Genomic DNA, 11,259 nt, shown 5'->3' with positions numbered 1-11,259 from the left:
AGCCAAGGTATATGGACCACTTGAGCTCAGGAGTTCAAGATCAGCCCGCACAACATGACAAAACCTTGTCTCTACAAAAAATACAAAGACTAAGATGGGCATGATGGCATGTGCATGTAGTCCCAACTACTTATGGGGCTGAGGTGGGAGGATCACTTGAGCTGGGGAGGTTGATGAGTCTGCAGTGAGTCATGTTTGTGCCATAGCATTCCAGCCTGGATGACAAAGCAAGACCCTGTCTCAAAAAAAAATAATAAGTTTTATAATTAGGTTGCAGCAGTTCAGTCACATCTTGAATTCTAACTCTCTTGGTATTTCCACCACATCTGCAGTTATTTCCTTGACTGAAATCTTTAACCCCGCAAAGTCGCCCATGAGGGTTGGAATCAACTTCTTTCAAACTCTTGTTAATGTTGATATTTTGACCACCACCCAATGAATCATGAATGTTCTTAATGGTATCTGGAATGGTGATTTATTTCCAGAAGGTTATCAATTTACTTTGCCCAGATCCATCAGAGGAATCAGTGTCTGTAACAGCTATAGCCTTACAAACAGTATCTCTTATGTAATAAGACTTGAAAGTCAAAATGACTCCTTGATCCATGGACTACAGAATGATGTGTTAGCAGGCATGAAAACAATGTTAATCCCCTGTACTTCTCCATCAGAGCTCTTGGGTGACAGGTGCATTGTCAATGAGCAATAATATTCTGAAAATCCTTTTTCCTGGGCAGTAGTTCTCAAGAGTGGGCTTAAAATATTCAGTAACCTATGTTGTAAACAGACATGCTATCATCCAGACTTTATTGTTCCATTGATAGAGCACAGGCAGAATAGATTTAGCACAGTTATAAAGGGCCCTAGAGTTTTCACAATGGTAAATGAACATTGACTTACACTTAATGTCACCAGCTACATTAGCCCATAACAAGAGAGTCAGTCTGTCCTTGGAAACTTTGAAGCTAGCCATTGACTTCTCTTCTCTAGCTGCGAAAGTCTTACATGACAACTTCTTCCAATAGATGGCTGTTTCGTCTACACTGAAAATTTGTTGTTTATGTAGTCACCTTCATCAATGATGTCAGCTAGATCTTCTGGATAACTTGCTGTAGCTTCTACATCAGCACTTGCTGCTTCACCTGGCACTTTTATGTTATGAAGATGGCTTCTTTCCTTCAACCCCATGAACCAACCTCTGCTAGCTTCCAGCTTTCCTTCTGCAGCTTCCTCCCCTCTCTCAACCTTCATAGAATTGAAGAGAGTTAGAGCCTTGATCTGGACTAGGCATTGGCTTAAGGTTGTTGTAGCTGGTTTGATTTTCTATGCAGACTACTAAAACGGTCTGCATTATCAGCAAACTGTCTGCATCATCACTTTCTCATCATTCATGTGTCCACTGGATAACCACTGTTAGTTTTCTTCAAAAACTTTTTCTTTTCATTCACAACTGGGCTAACCTTTTGGCACAAGAAGCCTATCTTTGGGTCTATCTCGACTTTCAACATGCCTTCCGCACTAAACTTAATCATTTCTAGCTTTGGATTTAAAGTGAGAAATGTGTGACTCTTCTTTTCTCTTGAGCACTTAGAAGCCATTGTAGGGTTTCTAATTGGCCTAATCTCAATATTGTTGTGTATCAGGGTATAGAAAGGCCCAGTAAGAAAGGAATAGATGGGGGGAGCAGCCAGCTGGTGGACAGTCAGAAACTGCACACACATTTATTGATTAAATTCACTATCATCTCTGGACACAGTTCCTGACACCGCCAATTACAATGGTAACGTTAAAGATTACTGATCACAAATCACCATAGCAACTATAATAATAATAATAAATTTGAAATATTTTGAGAATTACCGAAATATGACACAGGGACATGAGGTAAGAAAATGCTGTTGGGAATATGGCGCCAATAGAATTTTACACTCAGAATTGCCACAAACATTCAATTTGTAAACATCGCAATATCTGCAAAGTGAAATAAAGCTAAGTGCAATGAAATGAGGTGTGACTGTAATTAATTTAAGATTTGTATGTAAGAAAAATTAGTTTTCTGAAAGTGATCTACATTTATCATTAAACAATCTAAACAATTCCCAAAATTCAGAGGGGATTGCAAGATCTATTCCTAGCCTTTTAGCCCAAAAACAACCATCACTAAACTTTGTTTACCATAATTTCACTTCTCTATATTTAATTATGCAAATAGAATCATATAAAATGGGATTGATGACCACATACTTGGAAGTAAAGCACTCCTCGGCAAATGTAAAAGAACAGAAATTATAACAAACGGTCTATCAGACCACAGTGCAATCAAACTAGAACTCAGGATTAAGAAACTCACTCAAAACCACTCAACTACATGGAAACTGAACAACCTGCTCCTGAATGACTACTGGGTACATAACGAAATGAAGGCAGAAATAAAGATGTTCTTTGAAACCAACGAGAACAAAGACACAACATACCAGAATCTCTGGGACACATTCAAAGCAGTGTGTAGAGGGAAATTTATAGCACTAAATGCCCACAAGAGAAGCAGGAAAGATCTAAAATTGACACCCTAACATCACAATTAAAAGAACTAGAGACGCAAGAGCAAACACATTCAAAAGCTAGCAGAAGGCAAGAAATAACTAAGATCAGAGCAGAACTGAAGGAGATAGAGACACAAAAAACCCTTCAAACAATCAATGAATCCAGGAGCTGGCTTTTGAAAAGATCAACAAAATTGATAGACTGCTAGCAAGACTAATAAGAAGAAAAGAGAGAAGAATCAAATAGATGCAATAAAAAATGATAAAGAGGATATCACTACCGATCCCACAGAAATACAAACTACCATCAGAGAATACTATAAACACCTCTACGCAAATAAACTAGAAAATCTAGAAGAAATGGATAAATTCCTTGACACATACACCCTCCCAAGACTAAACCAGGAAGAAGTTGAATCTCTGAACAGATCAATAACGGACTCTGAAAGTGAGGCAATAATTAATAGCCTACCAACCAAAAAAAGTCCATGACCAGACAGATTCACAGCCAAATTCTACCAAATTCTACCAGAGGTACAAGGAGGAGCTGGTACCATTCCTTCTGAAACTATTCCAATCAATAGAAAAAGAGGGAATCCTCCAAACTCATTTATGAGGCCAGCATCATCCTGATAGCAAAGCCTGACAGTGACACAACAAAAAAAGAGAATGTTAGACCAATATCCCTGACGAACATTGATACAAAAATCCTCAATAAAATACTAACAAACCGAATCCAGCACCACATCAAAAAGCTTATCCACCATGATCAAGTGGGCTTCGTCCCTGGGATGCAAGACTGATTCAACATATGCAAATCAGTAAACGTAATCCAGCATATAAACAGAACCAATGACAAAAACCATATGATTATCTCAATAGATGCAGAAAAGGCCTTTGACAAAATTCAACAACGCTTCATGCTAAAAACTCTCAATAAATTAAGTATTGATGGGACGTATCTAAAAATAATAAGAGCTATCTATGACAAACCCACAGCCAATATCATACTGAATGGGCAAAAACTGGAAGCATTCCCTTTGAAAACTGACACAAGACAGGGATGCCCTCTCTCACCACTCCTATTCAACATAGTGTTGGAAGTTCTGGCCAGGGCAATCAGGCAGGAGAAAGAAATAAAGGGCATTCAGTTAGGAAAAGAGGAAGTCAAATTGTCCCTGTTTGCAGATGACATGATTGTATATTTAGAAAATCCCATCATCTCAGCCCAAAATCTCCTGAAGCTGATAAGCAACTTCAGCAAAGTCTCAGGATACAAAATCAACGTGCAAAAATCACAAGCATTCCTATACACCAATAACAGACAAACAGAGAGCCAAATCATGAGTGAACTCCCATTCACAATTGCTTCTAAGACAATAAAATACCTAGGAATCCAACTTACAAGGGATGTGAAGGACCTCTTCAAGGAGAACTACAAACCACTGCTCAATGAAATAAAAGAGGATACAAACAAATGGAAGAACATTCCATGCTCATGTGTAGGAAGAATCAATATCGTGAAAATGGCCATACTGCCCAAGGTAATTTATAGATTCAATGCCATCCCCATCAAGCTACCAATGACTTTCTTCACAGAATTGGAAAAAACTACTTTAAAGTTCATATGGAACCAAAAAAGAGCCCGCATTGCCAAGTCAATCCTAAGCCAAAAGAACAAAGGTGGAGGTACCATGCTACCTGACTTCAAACTATACTACAAGGCTATAGTAACCAAAACAGCATAGTACTGATACCAAAACAGAGATATAGACCAATGGCATAGAACAGAGCCCTCAGAAATAATACCACACATCTACAACCATCTGATCTTTGAGAAACCTGACAAAAACAAGAAATGGGGAAAGGATTCCCTATTTAATAAATGGTGCTGGGAAAACTGGCTAGCCATATGTAGAAAGCTGAAACTGGATCCCTTCCTTACACCTTATACAAAAACTAATTCAAGATGGATTAAAGACTTAAACGTTAGACCTAAAACCATAAAAACCCTAGAAGAAAACCTAGGCAATACCATTCAGGACATAGGCATGGACAAGGACTTCATGTCTAAAACACCAAAAGCAATGGCAACAAAAGCCAAAATTGACAAATGGGATCTAATTAAGCTAAAGAGCTTCTGCATAGCAAAAGAAACTACCATCAGAGTGAACAGGCAACCTACAGAATGGGAGAAAATTTTTGCAATCTGCTCATCTGACAAAGGCTAATATCCAGAATCTACAAAGAACTCAAACAAATTTACAAGAAAAAAACAAACAAGCCCATCAAAAAGTGTGCAAAGGATATAAACAGACACTTCTCAAAAGAAGACATTTATGCAGCCAACAGACACATGGAAAAAAGTGCTCATCATCACTGGCCATCAGAGAAATGCAAATGAAAACCACAATGAGATACCATCTCACACCAGTTAGAATGGTGATCATTAAAAAGTTAGGAAACAACGGGTGCTGGAGAGGATGTGGAGAAATAGGAACACTTTTACACTGTTGGTGGGACTGCAAACTAGTTCAACCACTGTGGAAGACAGTGTGGCGATTCCCCAAGGATCCAGAACTAGAAATACCATTTGACCCAGCCATCTCATTACAAGGATTATAAATCATGCTGCTATAAAGACACATGCACACATATGTTTATTGCGGCACTATTCACAATAGCAAAGACTTAGAGCCAACCCAAATGTCCATCAATGATAGACTGGATTAAGAAAATGTGGCACATATATACCATGGAATACTGTGTAGCCATAAAAAAGGGTGAGTTCATGTCCTTCGCAGGGACATGGATGAAGCTGGACACCATCATTCTCAGCAAACTATCGTAAGGACAAACAACCAAACACTGCATGTTCTCACTCATAGGTGGGAATTGAACAATGAGAACACTTGGACACAGGAAGGGGAACATCACACACTGGGGCCTGTCATGGGTGGGGGGAGGGGAGAGGGATAGCATTAGGGGATATACCTAATGTAAATGACGAGTTAATGGGTGCAGCACACTAACATGGCGCATGTATACATATGTAAGAAACCTGCATGTTGTGCACATGTACCCTAGAACTTAAAGTACAATTTTGAAAAGTGGGATTGAAGGATTTTTATTTTATTTTTATTCTTTTTATTATGTTCACTTTTTTTTTTTAATGGAGTCTCGCTCTGTCACCCAGGCTGGAGTGCGATGGTGTGATCTCGGCTCACTGCAACCTCAGTCTCCTGGGTTCAAGCAATTCTCCTGCCTCAGCCTCCCAAGTAGCTGGGATTACAGGCACGCACCACCACACCCAGCTAATTTAATTATGTTTATTTAAAATGTAATTTAATGAAAGAAGAAATTGAAGTAAATCTGAAAGAATTGGTGTACTTGAAGTAAATGTTTCTTTACCACAAAAAATAAGTTTCTGAAACTTTCCTCTATAGATAAGATAAACATTAAGAGGTTAGAGTTGTGACTTTTTTAGACTGCATGTGTAAATTATGCTATACCCACAGCCTTTTGACTGTGGAAGACTGGGAGAGTTGTATATTAACAGTTTCTTCTACTAACCTCTTGTTTTGGCTATGGGAAACTGGGAGGTTTGTGCACTTACAGTTTCTTCCACCAATCTCTCCCAGATTTGTATTACTTATTAAGTTCATAATGTCAAGATTAATCACATTTACATTTTATTTTACAATCAAAATTCTTGACATGTTTTAGTTGTGGTTTTATACTTATAGGGATTGTATTCATTATCATTCTTTTTCCATAGTTTCTTTATTCTTGTATTTTGTTTCTATACATCTCTTATTTGATTGAATTCCATTGACAGGCTTTTTTTAAAGTAGCACTTACACACAATGTATCCCCTCAATTTCTTTACCCTTGAGAATATGTGTTTTGGTTTTTATAGTTGAAGGATAACTTGTCTAGGGATAAATTTTAAAGTCACATTTTATTTCCCTCAGAATGTTGTAGACATTCTTTCTGTTCTCTAGGATTAAACTATTACTATCGAAAACTCCAAGGAAAACCTGATTCTTTTTTAATGGAATGCTACTTGCTTTTCTACATAAAATTTTCATAAAACTCTGTTTTTATTCCTAAAATTCCAAATTGCACCAGGATATGTTTTGGGGAACATGATTCTGAATCACTTTTTCTCTTAGACGGAGTTTGCTTTTTAAATCTGCAAATCTGGTCTTCAATTCCAGAATGTATTTTGTCCTTTTTTTTTTTTTTTTAACTATTTATTTAATTTTGTTTGCTTTATTTTCTTTCTCAATTTCTACCTCTTCCTCAAATCTATTTTATTTCATTATGCCTATATGAAAGGCATGCATATCTTTTTCCCCATATTAAACATGATTTTTATATCACTCTTTTTTATTGTGTATTGTGTGATTTCTTTAGATTGTATATTCAATCATGTGTTCTTCTATTAATTCTCCTACCATTTTTTAGCTCTTCCATTAATTTTCTGAGCTCTTTTATCTCCCCATTTTCCTCTTCGGATGCCTTACATTTTTATTGAACTCTTCATTCTCTTGTTAGAAGTCTTCTTGTAGAAAGGACATTGTACTAGTTCTCTATTGTTCCATAACAATATCATCACTAACGTAGTGGTTTAGGACTATACACATTTGTTATCTCACAATTTCTGTGGATCTGGAGTTTGAGCATCACTTAGCTTGGTCTTCTGCTTTGAAGGTCTCACAAGGCTGCAATCAAGATAGTTGGGGTTGCAGTCTCATCTGAGGCTCAAGTGAAGGATCTGCTTGCAAACTCAACATCATTGCAGAATTCAGTTCTTGGCAGACTATTACACTGAGGGCTCAATTTCTTGCTGGTTATTGGCCAGAGGCCACACTCAGCTCCTTGTCCGGTGGCTCTCTTCCTATGACATCTGGGAATATGGTAGCCTGCTTCTCCAAAGCCAGCCAGGGTCTCCTAACACGATAGGCTACAATCTTACGTGATGTAATCACATGCACAAAATCATCATCATCTCCTATTTGCACTGTATTCTATTGGTTAGAAACAAATCATAGGTCTTACTCACAGTCAAGGAGAGGATGCAAGGGTCTGAGCACCAGGAGGCAAGGGTTATGGGGGGTGATCTTAGAGTCTGCCCACCACAGTGACGTTGTATGTAATTTCTTGAAGACTGTGTTAGTTTCCTAGGGCTGCCATAACAAAGTGGCTGACTTAAAACAACAGAAATTTATTGATTTACAATTCTCAGGGCTAGAATTCTGAAATTAAGGTGTTGTCATGGCTATGCTCCCCATGAAAGCTGTAGGGAAGAAAACTTCCTTGCCTTTTCCTAAGCTTCTGGCAGCTCTTAGAAATCCTTGGTGTTCTGTGGTTTGTAGCTGCATCATCCCAATCTTCGCCTCCACTGTGACATGGCCTTTTTTCCTATGTATGTCTCCATAGGTCCTCTCCTCTTCTCATAGGATGCCAGTCACCGGATTTAGGGCCCACCTTAATACAGTAGGATCACACCTTCCTAACTGCATTTTCAAAGAATTATTTCCTAATAAAGATTACATTCTAAGGTTCTGGGTAAACATAATTAGAAAGAGACACTGTTCAACACACTACAGAGATTACAAGGAAGTATTTATTTTAACTCTTGGAATATTTAGTAAGTAATTTACCTTGCATTGTATGCTCTTCTTCTGCAGTTTATTTGTGTTCTTTTTTCCTTTTAAAATATATTCTCACTTTCTGTCTTGATTCTTTTTTTTTGTAGTAATAGAAATTACAGATTCACTCATCCTTTTCCCTTGCCTATCTCTAACACAGAAACTGTAACAGCTAACTAGTTATTTTCCTTGCCTTCTTATCACTAGTGTTTGCCCAGAGACATGGTGCTTGTCAATGAGTTATTGACAAAAAAAATCTGCATAGGAGTGAAGAGTGACACGAGATTTCTGGTTCTTCTCTTCCTTTCCTTACTCCACTTTACTTCTAGCAATCTCCTTGGCTCAGAGAATAGGCTGAAGGCTGTAACGCTGACATGCCAGCCTGGTTTCTTCTTTAGTTCCACCTCTCCTTTAAACTAGACATTCCACTTCTGAGGCTCCCCCAGGTTCAGATTTTGCTACTCTAGTCACAGTCTTTCAGGATTGTTTCTCTTCCTTTGAGAGAAATCTTTGTTCTGCTCAAGATTAGAGAAGGCATGCTTTGGTTCTTGGCAATCAGCCTCTTTCCTCATTTTACTTTATTGCTGCTTCCTTTTTTGTAACTTAGGATTGTATCATTTCCTTGTTTCATTGAAGATGAAGTTGGTTGTTTGGTTAGTTGTTTTTCCTACATTATTATTTTTTATTTTTTCATTATTGATTTCAAGGGGGAGGATCAAATTTTTAAAAATATATTTATCTTGCCATCTTTAAAAGCCTCTATAAACTATCTTTAAGAATTTTAACATCATTATTTAACCTCTACTTCTATAATAGTCAGAATTGAAAGTACAATATTATATTTTGAATTCTCCCTGTTTAATATAATGAATTTTTGAATTTTGTAAGTTTCACATCAGTATCCCAAGTAACTGGGACTACAGGCATACACCACCATACAAAGCTAATTTTTTTTTTATATATAGATATGGGGTTTCACCATGTTGCCTCACCATGTTGTCTCAAACTCTTAGGCTCAAGCAATCTACCCGCCTCTGCCTCCCAAAATGCTGGGATTACAGGAGCAAGCCACCACGCCTGGCCAAATTTAGTTAACTTTTTTCCCTTTCCAACTTTTTAGTCTTTGCTAATATAACATGGAATCTAGATCCAAAGTGTTATTATATTAATATTATATGTATTTCCTTATTCAATTTTTATATGATGGTTGTATTTAGTTTACAAGCAAATTTACAGCCATTTTTCAGCTCTCTTTTTCTTTTTTTTCTGTGATATATGTATTTATTCCTTTTTTTTCTTTCTTTCCTGTGTATTATTTCTTTTTTTTTTAACCAAGTTTCAGTGCTTGCAGTTTGTCATTTCAAACCCTTAATTTTCACTATCTCTTAATTTTGCTTCATATTTCACTTTTTGGAGAAATATTTAAGGCATTTAAAAAATTATATAAAGGTTGTCTCATAGCCTTTGCATATTTGAGAATGTCTTTCTGTTGACCTTTACCTATCATGACTATATATAGATGAAAATACAATTCTGTGGTTAAAACTTTTCCAGCCTCAGATCAGTCAGTATATAGGCTTTTGGATGTGTTGACAAATGATCCCCAAATTTCAGTCATTACAACTTCAAAGCTTTATTTTCAGTCATGCTACTATTTCCCTGCAGGTAGGCTGCAGCTCTGTACCACATCACCTTCATACAAGCACCCAAGCTGACGGAGCATCTAGAATACTGCTGGCTGTCTGGCATAGGGCAAAAAAAGCATGGCAGACAATATCCTGGCTCTTAAGTATCTGCTGGGAAGTAATGCAGTCATTTACACTAGTATTTAGTAAGTTTCATAGTCAAGCTATGTCAATAGGCTTGGAAGTACAACTATCTCTTACAAATGGGCAGCAAATATTAGTAAACAATAATGCAATTTATTATACCTGCATGTGTTCCAGACATTGCTCTTTATGCTGGTATATCCATTCATAAGAAAGAAGGTTAAATGAAGACTATTATATCTGAGATGGAGGAAATAGGAATAAGAATCAGTTTAGGGAAGATGATAATTGTAATTTTAGAGAGTTGAATATAAAGTATCCAGTAGGCAACTGGATATGAGACTGAAAGTGTTGGGAAAGGTCTGGGTTGGAGATATTAATTTATGTAATCAGTGTAAAGAACTGAATTCATTAGAATTACTGAAAGGAGTGATAGAATGAAGGTGTCACCTTAGAGCACTATCTGTAAGGGGCAGGTAGAGAATTTGAGAGGAACCAGGAAGAAGGGACTAGAGAGTATCAGGGAAAAGAAGGATCATAATTGCCAAAATAAGGACAGAGAACTTCTAGTATAAGATGGAAGATATTACTTTATGTTGAATTAGGAGAACACTGATGACTTTGGTAAGAGCAGTTTCAACAGAGTAGTAAAGTTGGAAGCCAGTAACAGGTAACTGAAGAATGAGTATTAGAGATTTAAGTGCAGAAATGAAGTATAAATTGAGCACTCTTTAAAAACTTCAGGGAAAAAAAAATGGAGATTGGGAGATTTTCCCCCCATCTGAACAATGAAGAGACTTGGAAGTATTTAAAGGACCAAGAATCGTGTTTGTGTGTGTGTGCATGTATGTGTCTCTGTGTACTTACATATTCGTTCTTATTTTGTAAATAGGCAGAGGGATATACAAGATAAAACCACTTGGAATTTTTTTTTTTTTTTTTTTTTTTGGGACGGAGTCTCACTCTGTCACCCAGGCTGGAGTTCAGTGATGCAATTTCCACTCACTGCAACCTCCACCTCCCGGGTTCAAGCGATTCTCCTGCCTCAGCCTACTGAGTAGCTGGGATTACAGGCGCCCACCACCACACCCAGGTAATTTTTGTATTTTTAGTAGAGACAGGGTTTCATGATGTTTGTCAGGCTGGTCTCGAACTCCTGACCTCGTGATCCGCCCGCCTCGGCCTCCCAAAGTGTTGGGATTACAGGTGTGAGCCACTGCACCCGGCATAACTTGGAATTTAAAACCAAAATTAATCAATATAGCTATCTTTAAATTGTGTAAAATCCAT

Source organism: Gorilla gorilla, chromosome 3, assembly GCF_029281585.2.
Source record: "Gorilla gorilla gorilla isolate KB3781 chromosome 3, NHGRI_mGorGor1-v2.1_pri, whole genome shotgun sequence".
Classification (NCBI taxonomy): Eukaryota; Metazoa; Chordata; class Mammalia; order Primates; family Hominidae; genus Gorilla; species Gorilla gorilla.
The sequence above is the reverse complement of the archived record's forward strand: the minus strand, read 5'-3'. Positions refer to the sequence as shown.